Genomic DNA, 15,445 nt, shown 5'->3' on the forward strand with positions numbered 1-15,445 from the left:
ACTGGCTCCCATGCCGGTGGCACATAAAAAGCACCGTCTAAACATGGCCGATGCCAATACCCCCTGATTGGCCCCCATGCCAGTGGCATGTAAAAAGTACTATCTGAACACGATTGATGCCAGGCCCGCCTGACTGGCTCCTGTGCCAGTGGCACGTAAAAAGCACCCACTATACTCTCGGAGTGGTGGCATTAGGAAGGGCATCCAGCTATAGAAACATTGCCAGATCAGACTGGAGCCTGGTGCAGCTACTGGCTCTCCAAACCTCAGTCGAACCGTCCAACCCATGCCAGCAAGGAAAACAGACGTTAACTGATGATGATGTGTTTTGTTCAGTTTCTGCCTTCCAAATTCATTGACAAGGTATTGATCAGTCCTGGACTTGCAGTAGAAAACATTTGCCCTAGCTTCCACACAGTGAGACTGAATTTGAAACCATATGATTTCAAAGTGAAATTCACAACCAACCAGCCATGCCCATGTCTTCAAATGACTTAATCAAATTGTTATTTTACTGTATAAGAAATCAGGGTGAATGTAATAGTATGAATATGAATTCTTGACATGTCAATAAGCAGCAAAATCTCTTAAAATATTACATACAAGCAAAAAGTAAAGACAAGATTGTTATATCAAAAAAAGTTAATTGAATGCTTAGTTATGACGAGCTATTTAAGAGCTGACCAGATAGCTCAACAGTAACAACAAACATACATAGAAGGGACTGAGAAAGGGGAAACACAGACAGAGATGCAATACAGCAGATCTAATCAATCTATAACAGAAAAGAAAATGCTAAAACAATGATGATGAAAAAGATGAGTTTAGTATATTTGTAGTTTAAAATTAAAGAACTAATACTTACATGAATCTCCAAATTTATAACACAGAGAAAAGAAGGAAGGAATGATTTTTACAAGTGTTTCCCCCAATGGTGTAAGCTGAATAAATAAGCTCTATGTGATAATCAACTTACCACAATATTTGCCCGGTTATTGATTGCTTATATCGATACAAGGAGTATTGATTGCTAACATAGGCACAAGGTAAGAAATATTAATTGTTAACAGAGGCACAAGGAAAAGTGTATTGATGGCTAAAATAGACATGAAAAGATGAGTATTGATGACTAAGACAGACACAAAGAGAAGTGCACTGATGAGGTGAGAAGTATTGATTGCTGACATAGGCACAAGGTAAGGAAGGATTGATTGCTAATAGAGGCATAAGGAAAGGAATACTGATTGTCAGCATCAGTAAAAATGTTGTGACGTAAATAATTCATGAGGATAAAACAGTAAATGGTTTGACAAATAATATAACACATAAAATAGTTATGGAACTCCCCTTGATATATGTCAGTGTACTGCACTTCTTCAGTGGTAGATGTCTAATGATTTCTTACCAGCCTGTTCAATCATTTTTCATAATTTAACAGTTACCAGCAAAAAAATTTTAATCAGCAGTTTACAAGATTCAAATATGACAGACGTTTTATTTCAATTTAATACTTAATACTGACCTTATAATTTCTTTTAGCATACTGGTATCTTCAACATCAGCCAAAGTATTGTGCTCTTAATATTTAGTACATCAATTCCAACATGACCATGACTTTTGTCACAGTAGCTGAAACCACTTCTGATATAATTTCATATAAAGTGTCTTAACAACTCTCACTCACCACCCTAACAAAAAAGAAAGGCACATGTATTCATCATCATCATTGTTTAACGTCCGCTTTCCATGCTAGCATGGGTTGGACGATTTGACTGAGGACTGGTGAAACCGGATGGCAACACCAGGCTCCAATCTAATTTGGCAGAGTTTCTACAGCTGGATGCCCTTCCTAACGCCAACCACTCAGAGAGTGTAGTGGGTGCTTTTACGTGTCACCCGCACGAAAACGGCCACGTTCGAAATGGTGTCTTTTATGTGCCACCCGTACAAGAGCCAGTCCAGGGGCACTGGCAATGATCTCGCTCGAAACCCTACCAGGCCAGTCAGGCGGTACTGGCAACGGTCACGCTCAGGATGGTACATCTTATGTGCCACCCGAATAACATATTTGCCAACTGCAGTTGTTTCAACTCTAGGATCTATGGAATGCTTACTACATTCTCTCAATGAGTCTCACTTGTATTCATTCATCCTCATTGAATTCTCAACATCGAGACCCATTGTGAAAATGATGCAGAAGTTTCAGAATAGGCTCAGCAGATTCTTTATACAACGGCATAAAATATAATGTGTTTGAGATGAGATGTTTGTGGGCTATGGTTGGTGTGACATGAATGGACAGGATGAGGAATGAGGAGGGGCAAAGGTAAGCAGGAATGGGAGAAAATCTAACAACCAGAATGGATAGCTGAATGTTGAGGTGGTTTGGCCATATGGAGATGATGGATGAGGAGTGGATAGTAACAAGGGTGATGACTGCAGGAGTGATAGGCAACGGAACCAGAGGCAGACTTCGGTTTGTGTGGATGGATGGAGTGAAGAAAGTTTTGGTGGTTAGAGGTGTTGGAGTGAGAGAGGCAAGAGAGTTTATTAATGATAGGGAAGCTTGGAGAATGTTTGAGGATGGATGAGTGAATTTGATTTTGCTCAAAGGGGTAAGGAACCAGCACAGTGCATTGGGGGTAAACCAGCATATGCTGTCAGGTCCCACTGCTGATATCGGGGGTTGCGTTCTATGCCTTGACTCGAGCATAGGACGGGGCCCATCTCTTTGAGCTGGGAAATGAATAGAATACCTGGTGTGTGTCTTGTTGTGGCTAGTCCCTCCTAAAAGAATGGGAAATAGGCCTGGGTATGTATGTATATAAAACATAATCTATGATTTATTATCATCTTTCATATTTTGCTGGACCACGTGTCCTCTTGACACTTCAGTTGAATCATTAGTGATAACCTCACTACTAACCTTTGATAACATATAAACTTTAACCCCTTCAGACCACTGCATTCATCACTAATTCTTAATTTCTTTATTTTTAGGACAACTGCAAATCATCTTAACTATGCTTCAACAAAGTCAAACGAAGTCAACACCAATTCTGATCCAGTCTGCAGCACCATTGTTAAGTGGTGAATAATATACAAAGATATATCAAAATAACAGTTCAACAATATCTGTATAACAGATACAATACTGTTCAATACAGCATGTACAGCAAATGATTCTGATTGCCGTAAGTTAAGGTGAACTTCTACTTATCAATCCATAATCTGTATATCATTGATTGTTCGGCCATGTATCTTGAGCATATGCACATGCACACACATATATATATCAGAAGAGGAGTACATGCACACTATCAGTTCTGTATTTCTCTATAACAGCTTCACAACAAGGAGTATTAATTGTTAACATAACCATAAGGAAAGGAATATCAATTGCTAGCATAGGAACAAGAAAAAGAGTATTGATTGTTAATATACACTGACATGGATAGCCAAGTCAGCACCTCAGGTAATATACAGTAAAAACATATAGTATGAAGAATCACAAAACTCACAAAATGCAGAAGGCTATTTTCATTGATAAATGTACTAGACAATTCAGTTACACACACACACACACACACTCACTCATCCACCACTACATCATTTGTAATACAAATTGTGTTTCCTGTAGTTTTTTACTAATGACAAACTCACTGGTAAATATCATAGCTGATACCCTCTAATCAGTACTGCTAATATAGGAAAGAAAGGAGTATCGACTGCTTACATAGGCACAAGGGAACCAGTATTGATTTCACACGTTAGCACAAAGAGTATTGATTTTGCATGCTGGCACAATGAGTATTGATCTCATGCACATGAGCAAGGCTTCAGGATTTGCAGGAGAAAGGAGAATTTGTGATGTTCATCTCTTTCCCTAAAGATTTTAATGGTATAAGAGTTATGAAATATATTGACATCAACCAAGAAAGAAACCAGTTTGTGGGTTTAGCCAAAAGTTCAGCTTTATGGTGTGCGCCTTAACAGCAGAGGTCAAATCTTAAGGACCATGATAGATAAATATCTCATATAAGTCAGTTGCTAATAATTTTCTCAGTAACTATTCCAGAAATTTTGATTTTATGCTATATGAGTCAAGCAACCACCTGGAAAGGCTCTCTCATTGGCTCTAGGCTGAAAGGGTGTGGTATCCAGCCACACAGTCTCTTTTTTGCAATATATGACCTCATTCCATTTATAGTTATAGATGATACGTTAATATGCAGTGTAATACCTGAAATAGATTTGGTCTCAAAATCAAAGATATAGTATTTGTACATTTATCTCTCTTAACCATTCTGCTTCCAAAAAAGGCACTTTATATGTAAAAGTTGCCCAGGTAGAGTTATCAACTGCCTACAAGGACCCCTGAAATTGACAGCTGTTTACCTAGGTGACCCACTTAGCAGGAGAAGTAGTGGGTGTTCAAAAAAGCATCGAATAAGAACAGGGTAGAAAAAGTTCAGGGAGATATCTCTTCTGGCAACAAAAGGACTCCCTCTCTGAGTGAAGGGTTGATTATATGATTCCTGTGTACAAAATACTATTCTGCATAGCAGCAAAATAGAGACACTGACAGTGGGAGATATACAAAGGCTGGAAATAAATGAGGTGAGCATCATCTGCTGAATGTATAACGTTGCTGTGCAGGAACAATGGAGTACAAATGAGCTTTGGATGAAAGAGGATTCAGTTGTAGAGGACAAGAAGGAAGACTGTATTGGTACAGATGTGACGTGTATGAAGGATGAGAACTTCCAAGAGGAAAGGAGCTTGTGGAGGAAGAATACCAAGAAAGATGTGGGAAGAAGTGGAGATGACAAGAAACTGCAATAAATGGCAGGACGCTATGGTGGAGAAGGCAAAGACACATCCAACACATACAAACATAGAAAAACAGATATATAATGATATGAATTGTGATTGCTATGAATTTAAATTAGGCAGATATAAAATAATCGATGAACCTACCAGACCACTAATTTATGAAAAGTTTTGTTTATAAACTAAGATCAATTCCAAATTAGTCCATCCACAATTATTCTAGTATCAATCTTTAGTTTTTATTGTAATACAAGTCATGTTTGATCACACTGTTCTACAAACTAAATATAAATGGGATGAGATCATATATTGCAGAGAAAAGAATGTGTGGTTGGATGCCACACCCTTCAACTAAGAGTCAATGAAGGAGCCTCTAGGTGATTGCTTGAGCTCCAAGAAATAGCAACCAAATCAAGCTCAACACACATTAGATAACAATGCTAACCTCAATACATCTATAAAAAAAAAAGAAAAGGAATGGTCATGGCCAGAATACCTTTTGATCATTGGTATATTTAGCCAGAGCTGACTTGAGCTAAACAGCAAAAAACAATCCATAAAAATTAGAAAATGGTTTTGTTAAGACTAATGGTCAGCATGGTCATGAAATGCAAGAATTTTAAAATACATGGCTTATGTACACAGATACACACCATAAAATATATGGTTATGTACACACTTCTTTGTATATATCAACATCACTATCATTATTTTAATGTCCACTTTTCAATGTTTGCATGGGTCAGCTGGAATTTGGTGAGGCAAATTTTCTATAATTGGATGCCCTTCCTGTCACCAATCCTCACTTGTTTCCAAGCAAAGTAAAATATTTTCCTATGGCCAGACATGTTAGTTATGAAAGATATTACTTATACCAGTGGTTCTCAACTAGAATCCATGGCTCCTTGTGGTCCATATGAGATTTTGGAAGGTCCACACAAGCAAAAATAGTAAATTGGGTCCATGAAAAAATGTCTTAGATGTATTTATTGCAAGAAATTGATGTTCTACATAGCTCTGCCTATACAAGTGAATATGTAATAAACAAGGTAGGAATTTTGAAAGAAGTCTCCATAAAACTAGTTTTTAGACATCGAATGGCAATAGGGATCCACCAGAGAAAAATAGTAATCAAAGTGGTCTATAGGAAAAAGTGGTTGAGAACCACCAGTTTATATGATGGTGATTTGAGGGAGATTTCACTGTCATCTTTTGCAGGTCAAATGACCACACAGAGGTCATACAACCATTACATGACGACAAGACAAGGGTGCACACACATAACCAACAGACTTCACACATAAAGTTTTGATCAACCCATGGCTATAATAGAAGACACTTGCCCAAAGTATTGCACATGGAAAGCAAGCTTCTTAACTACATAGTAACGCTTTCGCCTATATACTTTCTTTGTATACAAAAGCTAGCATTTAAAATTAAATCTAAATGCAAACTTCTACGAACAAAGACGAAGGTTATGGTTGATTAAATCAAAGATATGTCTAGATCCTGTGCTGAAAAGTCAAGGAGTCACATACATTCAACAAATTTTGCTTACAAAACTTTAGCTGATCTGAGGCCACAGTAGAGATATTTTGCCCAAAGTACCACATGGCGGTTGCAAATTTTGGCACAAGGCCAGCAATTTCAAGGGAGGGCTCAGCTGGTATTTATTTTATTGACCCTGAAAGAATGGAAGGCAAAGTTGACCCCTGTGGAATTTCAAGGTACCATATAATGAATCTAAGAATCACCTGGTCACAAAGCAAACTTGTAAACCACAACCACAAGAAAGTCTCTGCATAGTAGATCGCTTAGCTAGAAATAGCAGCCAAATTTCCTTCAAACTGTATACTCTACTGCTGTAAAAATAATAACGAAACATTACATAATGTAATCCTTAATATCCAGAATCTAGATAAATATGGTGTAATCAATGCCAGTACACCTTTGATCAAGTAGCTGTATGCATGGTCTGTAGCTAAGACTTAATTCCCACAGGGAATTCCATCTAACTGCATTAAGTACTACATTGTTACAAGTAGTAAGAGAACTACATAATTAACCCCTGTACTGTAGGCACAGGGCCTGCAATTTTGGTGGGGGAAGCTCGTCGATTACATCAATTTCAGTGTTCAACTGGTACTTATTTTATCGATCCCAAAAGATGAAAAGTGAAGTCAATCTCGACGGAATTTAAACGCAGAAATGCCACTAAGCATTTTGTTCGGCGTGCTAACGATTCTGCCGGTTCGCAGCCTGATAGAGAACTGCATAATTAATGGGCAGCTTGCAGAACAGATTTATAGAACTCAGCTCTTCCAGAGTGTAGAAACGGTTTGTTGCAGGATGATTTACCATTGTTGCACAGGATATGTAGTATCTTAACTATCCGTCTTTAACACATGTAACTACATGTCTATAAAGGTGCGACTGACAAGTCATTCAAAATGCTAGAAATAACAACATCCTACTGGTTTAGAAATGGGCACATTGGATAATGATGTCAAAGTTTACTAATATAGACGAATAGATAAATAAATAAATAAATATCGATACTGCTATAGCCGGGACGGCATTTGATAAGCCTGCCTGTCTATTCTACCACGGCTGAAATGTAGCTAAACATTGCATACCTACATTAATATTTATTGTTTATATTTCCACAGGTAAATGTTGCACACGAAGCAATGCATAGCTTAAACTAAATGCACGAACACTAACACATAATCCAACTACATTTCATGTATGTAAAATATATTTTACCGTATGTGCCAACTCATACCTTTATAATTACACATCACCAGCAGACATGCATCTTTCTGCACACAGACACAACCAACAAATATGCATAACTTGAACCACCAATACTCACACACTCCCATACCAATATATGTGCTGGCATATGTTGAGATACTGATGCTATATTGCTATCTAATACACTAATATACATACTTCATGAGATATTTGAAATCTTATATCAAAACAAGAAGAAAAAAATCTGCTGTATACCCATAAATGTACATTTTTTTGTATCGCTTGTAGAATCGTACAGCATCAACTATTAGAGTACATTTCATTTTATTCTACATGATAATGGAATTCCCTTTGCATGCAAACGCCTACAAGCAACGAACTTCAGAGAAGCGTTTTTAAAAAATCGATAGCGAAACGTTTAGAACTTCAGTGTCCCAAGTGGAAACACGTCGCTGTTTACTCCTGTGATTTATTTTTACTGTGTTCCCTAAACGTAGTTTAAAGTCACCCCTTTATTCTTTTTGCATGCATTAACTTATGGCTCAAGCTCCCGTCTAACTACTACTAGTAGCATCGTAATCAACTTGTAAATCAGTACTTTACGCAGCAGATACATGATTTTATTTTATTTATTTATTACTTTTTCCTTTCCCCGTCCATTTCCCTGCTTCGAATCTCTCTCTCTCTCTCTCTCTCTCAAGTAAAAACATGGGCAACGCCCATTATTATTTGTAGTAATAGTAGCATAAGAACAAGGATCGACAGGATCAGTTCAAGTATTTGTATTATTATTATATGACGGAGACGACTCAATATTTGGTAGGACCAGTCGAATATGATGGCAATAGTGATGATAGTGTCACAACACAGTTATATTAAAAGCCAAATAAAATATGCAATAGTACAATTAAAAATATAATGAATAACAGATGGAAAATTATTACGGCCTTTCATCTTCTTCTGTTGAAAAGAATAAGAAGGCTAAACTCACTTTAAATAATCAGTCGGGGTTGACATGTTCCACTGCTTTAACTAACTGGACATATGATACTCCAGAACCGGCTTTATATTTGTTTACATGAATTTACAAACGCGTTATATTCTCAGTACAGTTCCTGTATTCTAGGCACTTTTAACAAAACTGTTTAACTTTTTAAGAAAATTACTGTAACACAACAATCAATCCGAGGAAATTTCGGCAACCTTATTGTATGTAATTACATCAAATAATTATTTCATTGCCGAACAACAATTTGTGTAGATAATATCGGTTTCTTTTGAGGTAATTTTTGTAGAAAAAAAAACAAAATCTTATAATTGATTAAATAGAATCCACCACTAACCGCCGCGTACATGATTGGCAGTTACTTTTCTTCGATGGAAATAGTCAAAAAAAAAAAAAAATCATAAAGAAACGTCTACTACGAAGCCCGATCATTTGCACCAACTCCGCGTCCAGGTATTCATGTTGACAAACATTTGCGTTTCTAGATATATCTGAACATTCGGAGTGATGATTATTATATTGTTTATATGCGAATAGCAAACCGAATTTGTGGTTTTTAATATAAATAATAGTAATGTAGGACTAAATTAAATACAATGTCGAGATAATATTAAATGCAGCGTATTGATTCAATTTTTTTTTCTCATGTTGATTATGTGAGTCACCCGTGCTTATTTTAAATCTGACGGGATTGTGTTGCGAAAATGGACAAGTGACGCGCGAAGTATAGTTTAAAGATCACGTTTTCAGTGTTTAAACTTCGAAGTTACAAAATAAAAAAATAGAAAGTATAGATAAATTAATTCAAAAAGACAAATAAACTTAGTGACAATTTGTTTTAAATGCAAAATAAATTTTTTTTAAAAGAACGAAAAAGAAAGAAATTAATCGATAAATGAATCACTTACTCAGTACATGCAAGTTCCCGGGACCATTAGTGGAGTGCAAACTACAAAAACGGACTTCTCCACTAGTTTCTGACGTTCAGAGAGAAAATAAGTGTGTGGAAGCAAGAACAAGCGGACTTGCTCCTTATTTACTCTCTGCTTTACAAGCTACTGTCAGTCTGTCTTGGAATTTTCAAACATCTGGCAAAGTGTAGCTACGTAAAAAGAAGGAAGCGGGTGAAAGAAAGAAAGAAAAATGCAAAAAGGGATAGACAAATAGAGGATGAGTAAATGTTGTCAAGCAACGTGTGGTGTAGAACACCACGCAACTGTCAGAAGAAGTTGCTGGTTTGCTAGTGCCACTTGTTGCTTAGTAGTTAGTGACCTCCCACTACCAAAATCCACAATTACTTACATATTTATTTTGACACGCCCGCAGGATCGGAACCCCCGCTGCCGACTTTTTGTTGCTTTGTTTTTTCAGTAGCAAATAATTTTTACCACATCACTGATATAATTAATAATGATTTTGATTTATTTTGACTTATCCATTATACCCAATTATATTTAGTATATTTGCTTTTCATTGCAACAGTCATTATATATATATATTTACATTGTACTGTTTTTATATTATGTTTTAAGTTTTTGCGAAATTCTTTTTATTTTTGCAGTTTGCTTTTACTGGAAATAATGTAGAAAATATGGCTGGTATTTGTTGAAATGTTACACGAGGCTAAAAATATCCATTAAATTAAATTAAAATAATAGGGAAATGTAAATATTTCGTGAATATCTATGCAGTTATCTATTTAATTTGTTTGCTATTCATTGGATATTTATCATTTGCAATTCTTCTATATAAATTAGCTATTGTCTGCATGAAATTAATTATATTTTTGAAAATGACAAATTAAGCGATTAAAAAAAAATGCCTGAGTTGCCAAGCATTTTACTTGCAGATAATCTTATAAATTAAAATGCAGGAAATTTTACAGAAAACTCTCTTCCTTTCGATGGTTTTAATTATTATACTTTATTTTCATATCAAGAGATACCCACCAAAGGCTTAAGAGCGAATGACACTCATGAGTTGGGGGTGGATGTACTTTTAACATCAGAAATAATGTTACAATATTGATGGTGTTGGTGAGTTCCATAACTAAGCGGGTTGTTGGGACATCTCTGAAAAATTTTAGTCGTCATATAGTGTATCGAGGATGAATCGCTCTCTTTCCAGGCGAAAAAAGCAATGAGGATCTAAGCTCTGTTTAATTAGCTTACCACAAGTAAAACAATACTCATGCTGACTACAACACTGTGTTTTCCCCTCTAATGGTACCATCCAACGAGGGAGCTTCTATGCATTCGTTCGACCGACTAGAAATAGTAGCCAAATCTTCTTCCTAGAACATCATTCTGTCCTACAAATGAGAACAACATTGATTCTGTAGTCCAAAATACATTGTCTCAAAAAATGGGTGGGGGTGGCGACTGATATATCTTTCAGTACAGATCTGCTAAATTAGAGTGGACATGATATTAATAAAACAACCCCTCATAACAGATATTTACAGTTAAGCGTATTGAGGCTAAACACGACGCAAGCCAGTGACAAGATTCGAACCGCTGATCCTTTCGTCGTTAGTTGAACAACCTTTCTTCTTGCCCAGCTGCTGTTTTTATTTATTTTTTTATTTTTTATTATTACAGTCTGGAGCGAGCAGTCGACAAACTTACAGCTCGTGAACTCATTTTATCCGGTCTACTGACTTTATTGAATAGGAGTAGTTGCAAGCTAAATTCTTTTTTCTTTTGCCATCTTTAGTTAGCGAACAATAAAATTCAGTATTGAACAAGAGAATAAAAGTTTAGTTTCTGTTCTAGCTTTAAAAAAAATCAATGAAACTAAGCTTTTTTTTTCTTCTTCTTCTTTAGAGTGACTGCTTCACATGTTAAAAAAATGTTGCCCCGAGTGCCACATTTTAAAAAGTAAATATTCTCGCTCAAAAATGGTTTACCTCTTAATCGCATGTTGCTGTACATGGCTCATATCAATATCTACGTTATTAAATCTGCAACAATTCTTTCGTCACAAGTGACGTTTAATTTTTTAAAAACTTTTTGATACCAAACTGCCTGAGACCGTCCCTGGTTCTATGGCGAAATCTTCCTGTTTTAAAGACATCTAAAACTCTTGCATCAAAGTTCGTGTTAATTATGTACCAAAATTCATTACTCTGAAAATTAATAGAAACAAAAGCAATGTATTTCAATGAAACTGTGGTAGTAGAAGTAATTATTTCCACAGATTTGTCTGATTATGGTTTCAGTTTATATTCGCTTCGATCCGCAAGACATAAAAGTATATGTAGTCCTGTCCATCTCCAGTTTAGCAATCCCTGGTCCACAGTTCTCAAATACAAAATAATGAAAGAAACAAGACAGCTTTATTGGAACACCAATAATATGTTCTAAGGCACAGAAAGCGGGTTAATTATAAGTATTCAGGTGATATGTTACGAATTCAGAATCGTAACTTAAAGGTCACTGAATCAGAAATGCGAATCCGGAGTCTCTGTTCAAAACTTGAACCTCAATTAGCTTTTTGTTTCGTGACAAGCTTGAGTCAGTGGCTTAATTTTATGTTGTTGACAACAAATAAGCTTTATGTGTTTCAATAGGCCTCTTTCTCTACCTAAAAATAGGTCCCCATTAAATCAATGCTAAACTAACAGTGAATTGGCAAGCTGTTTTGTATTAACAAGAGTACCAATACATCGTGGATTATGAGTAAATCCGTTAATCTATAAGTATATATATTTTTTCTTTTGGTTGCTGGACTAGAGAAAGGGACAGTGCCCATAGTCTTCGCAGACCTTCCTATACGCGTGAGATTGATGTTATTAATGTTCGGATTAAACCATTATAAGCGGACACCGTCTGGAAATATATGAGTAGGGAGGAAATTACAGAGGACTGACGTTCTGAGAAGGAATAGCTAGAAAGAATAGCAGGAATGGGTGGATTGGACACAACAAGGGTGATGAGAGGAGGAGAGGACGAGTCGGTCGAGAATGACTGAATTGAGGTGGTACGAACTGAACCAACTCCAATGTGCAGAAATCATTATAGTAGCTGCAGAAAAAGGTGAGCATAACTCTGGGTTAGAGGCTGGAGTTTGTCCGTGAGTAATTTTATACCAATCAATCGAGTAGTCCTTCTCTGGATGCTGTTTATGATATCTATGTATGCAGAGGCAAACCTCGTCCCAGAAGTGGGAGCAATACTCCATTGTGAGCCTTGTATGAACTTTGTAAAGTATTATAGGAAAGTGGGTTATACATCTTTAGATTGTATACCTGACTTCCTACTATAAAATTAAAGAATATAAACGGAACGCTGAACTCCAGACAAAACAACTTAAACAACACTTTATTCAGGTGGTAAACATACATATCTTTACTACAGAGTCTGTGTGTATGAGCATAGTTGTTGGGACGTTGTTCTGTAGTTGTGAGCGAGCTGTCTTGTGTAAGTCCGAAAGATGTAGAGACAGCTTAAACACACGTCCATGCTCAATCGCTGGCCAGCGAGAAAGAGAATGAATTGAGCGGGAAACGCTTGCTTGTTTAATTCTACGCATGCGCAGGCGTTACTACAGTATCAATAATTATTGGAGGATGAAATATTTTCAGGCCCCAAAGAGAAGGGACAGTCATTGGGTTGCAGTGTTAGTTATGCTACGAATGTGCACCCGCCAGGAGAGATTCAACGATTGGAGCCGTTCTGAGAGCACTTGTTGAATGCTACCAATGATTAAGATTATGACGACGTTCCCTTAATATGACTAACGTCTGTATTTTTGTGCTCTTAAAAGAGACAAATTTGGTATATCCCCACCAGAGAATGCTTCCGAAGTCTCTGTTCATGGAGTCAGTGGGTGTTCAGTGCGTGTTGTCAGGAATTCGAGAAGATAATGCCTGTTTGGGAGAAATGAAGGATAGTGCCATCTTCGTAAGACTAAATGTTGTTGTTGTGACAGCAAGTAAGTCATTGATGTTCAGGCGGAAAAGGGTAGGAGGTAAAAGTTAATAGAATGCAGGGCATAAAGTGTTCCATCAGCACAAACGGCGGTAGGACGATCTAACTGAAAGTTAATGATGTAAGAGTTAAGAAGTGGATGGAGCCCATGGGCAGAAGGTTTCGATCGGAGATTTACACGTCAAATACAGTCGAAAGCTTTGCTGGGTCAAAGATGACACCATTACACACACCAGATTCTTCTAAGAACCACTGGTAGGTGACAGAGAAAAGTAAGAGTCAGTGAATTTTTTTGTAGTTTGGCATGAGATTGCACCGATTAGTTTCATTGATATTACCACTCATCAGACTTCACTCACCTTTCCTTCCCAAGGTGTCAAACGATAACAACGTAAAGGTACTTATTAAAATGTAAAATAAGTTGTGAATAACTCTAATTTCGCAACTTGACATACGGATTTAATGAGCCAATGAGAGAGTATCTTCGCTATTGTTCGCCTGTTAGAAATAGCAGCCAATTTCTGTCAAATAGACCATACTGCCTAAGGACAAGAATTAACACAAATAACTCATTAAGCAATGTAGTCTGTAGGAAATTAAAAAGATGTTCATATAGATTACAACAGCAACAGATAGTATAAAATCTTTCATTTTATTTCCTACGACTGTCAGAAAATATACCTCTTCAGATCATATTGGTAGAATAATGAAACGAATACAACAGAAATTACATAGTATGTTGTTCTAAATACAGATTTGCGATAAGACAGAATTTAAATGTAGTAAATTTTAACAGATTTAAATTTACCAAAAATAAATATTCAATTCTCATATACAGGTTTAGGGGACTGAAAAGTTCCTGGCTTTGGATAAAGGAAAATACAGGAGGATCAGTTAATTATGGTTTTATTCAACATATTCCCCTCTCAAATTCACACACCTATTGCAGCAGTCCTTCAATTTTTCTAAGCCCTGTAAAAGAACTCGAAAGGTTGTACCTCCAGCCAGGTCCTTCGCGATGCCCTTAAAGCTAGGAACTTTTCAGCACACCTGGTCATTCCAAGATGTAACTGTACGTGGACTGTTGGCAATTTTTTCTCCTCTTTCTTCCTTTTCTTCGCGGAAGCTTTCACCTCTCCTATTTGGTCTGATCCATGGTTCACTTCCTGTGCCCGCGACGCTTTTTCAGCAAAGAAGAGGTGGAAGTTTTTACAGTGAAGGAGTTCTTCGCCTAGAATGACAAGAACTGGTTTCAGCGTGGAAGCAAAGAACTGGCAGAAAGGTGGTTTCGGCGGTGCAGAACGATGGCTTCTATTTTGAATGCTAGACTGCTTTTGTTGTAACTTAGCGTATAAAACAAATAACTTACCAAAATATTGCAAAACTTTTGACTCAACACAATGCATCTGCACGTCACATGCCCTCTCGTTTCACTAGCGACACCAGTTCAACATTTACACCAGCAATGGAATGTGACATAGGTAATGCTAAGTCGTAATATAACACTCACAGACAGATTATTTTAATACTAGCGAGATAGTGTTCGAGAAATTGGTGTCAATAATGTCTTTTATATTATAATCACTAGACTATCTCCCTTACAAATAATATCATCCCCAATTAATACTAATTTTTCTCTTTCTATTTGACTCTGTCTTTCTAAAAGTTACAAGCACAGAATGTTTTCACTTTCCTAACTATTATTCGTACTGCTGATGTTTCAGAATTATTTGATATTTGAACTATTCTCAATACTTACAACTGCGTATGGTCCGCAGATATGTCGCGATTTTTTTTTTTTTTTTCAAAAGAGTCATAGAATGTCGAAATATTTTGAAAATTTCAATGCCTTAAAATTCAGTGCACCAGCTTGTAACGACCATGCGACCAGGAGATGGTGACGCGGAATGGCTCATTG

The 15,445-nt window shown here is 36.7% G+C and overlaps 1 protein-coding gene across 6 annotated transcripts in view; it reads right to left on the reverse strand.

Moving 5' to 3' along the window:
- LOC106881123 (sodium/calcium exchanger 3) overlaps positions 1–9,861 on the reverse strand; it is a 120,739-nt gene extending 110,878 nt beyond the window's left edge. For 3 of the 6 annotated variants that reach the window (XM_014931376.2, XM_052966963.1, XM_014931377.2), the window contains exon 1: positions 9,505–9,861. The gene's annotated coding sequence lies outside the window, so the exon portion shown is untranslated. The remainder of the gene's footprint in view (positions 1–9,504) is intronic. The other 3 variants (XM_014931378.2, XM_014931381.2, XM_014931379.2) reach the window with 1 other exon arrangement.
- Between the last annotated feature and the right edge of the window lie 5,584 nt (positions 9,862–15,445).

Source organism: Octopus bimaculoides, chromosome 4 (assembly GCF_001194135.2).
Source record: "Octopus bimaculoides isolate UCB-OBI-ISO-001 chromosome 4, ASM119413v2, whole genome shotgun sequence".
In the NCBI taxonomy this organism is placed as follows: Eukaryota; Metazoa; Mollusca; class Cephalopoda; order Octopoda; family Octopodidae; genus Octopus; species Octopus bimaculoides.